Source organism: Protobothrops mucrosquamatus, unplaced genomic scaffold, assembly GCF_001527695.2.
Source record: "Protobothrops mucrosquamatus isolate PMUCROS unplaced genomic scaffold, P.Mucros_1.0 scaffold2008, whole genome shotgun sequence".
Lineage (NCBI taxonomy): Eukaryota > Metazoa > Chordata > Lepidosauria > Squamata > Viperidae > Protobothrops > Protobothrops mucrosquamatus.
The window spans coordinates 44,349-45,561 of NW_015388121.1; positions in this window are offsets into that span (position 1 = coordinate 44,349).

Consider the following 1,213-nt stretch of genomic DNA (forward strand, 5'->3'; position numbering starts at 1 on the left):
TTCCAGGTTGCTTCTCTCCTTGGTCAGTTTCCATCCATTGTTTGTTGTCTTGACTTCTGGTGCTTTGGAAAATTAATTGTCCTCACTGTTAGGAAGTTTCTCCTTAATTCCAGGTTGCTTCTCTCCTTGATCAGTTTCCAACCATTGTTTCTCGTCCTGCCCTCTGGTGCCCCCCTCTTCTTTGTGGCAGCCCCTCAAATACTGGAATATTGCTATCATATCCCCCTCTGGTCCTTCTTTTCTCTAGACTGGCCATACCCAAGTCCTGCAACCGTTCTTCGTATGTTTTAGTCTCCAGGCCTAAAACATAGGAAGTTGCAGGATTTGGGTATGGCCAGTCTAGAGAAAAGAAAGACTACTGCGATGCGCAGTACATGGAGCCGCCCTTGAAAAGTATCTGGAGGCTTCAACTGGTTAAAAATGCAGTTCTGTGCCAAGTCTATAATAATAATAATAATAATAATAATAATAATAATAATAATAATAATAATAATAATAATAATAATCAAAAAAAAATGATGATTATGATTATGCACCATTGATGCTAATTTGTCATGCCGCTGCTTGTAGTCAGTCTGTGCTACAAGAAGATCACACCAACTGACTACAAGCAGCAGCATGACAAAGTAGCAACAATGGTGCATTGGAAGATCTGCAAGAAATATCATTTGCCTGCAAGCAAGAACTGGTGGGATCATAAAATAGAGAAAGAAAATGATAAAGTTAAACTGCTCTGGGACTTCAGAATTCAAACAGACAAGCACCTGCAACGTAACACCCCGGACTTAACAATTGTCAATAAAAAAAGACAGAAAAGTCTGGATAGTTGGCATTGACAAATTCACCATTAGTCAATTGCAAAAGGCGGCCTTACTAGGAACTGCTTCCATCCTGCGATGAGATCTGTAATACCATCAAACATCCACATCTGCCTATCCCAGGTTCTTGGGAAGGACTCGATAGGTAGACAAAAATGCCAAATCCAGTCCGAACATCTGGCTGACTGTGCGATGATCCATAATAATAATAATAATAATAATAATAATAATAATAATAATAATAATAATAATAATAATAAGAAGAAGAAGAAGAAGAAGAAGAAGAAGAAGAAGAAGAAGAAGAAGAAGAAGAAGAAGAAGAAGAAGAAGAAGAAGAAGAAGAAGAAGAAGAAGAAGAAGAAGAAGAAGAAGAAGAAGAAGAAGAAGAAGAAGAA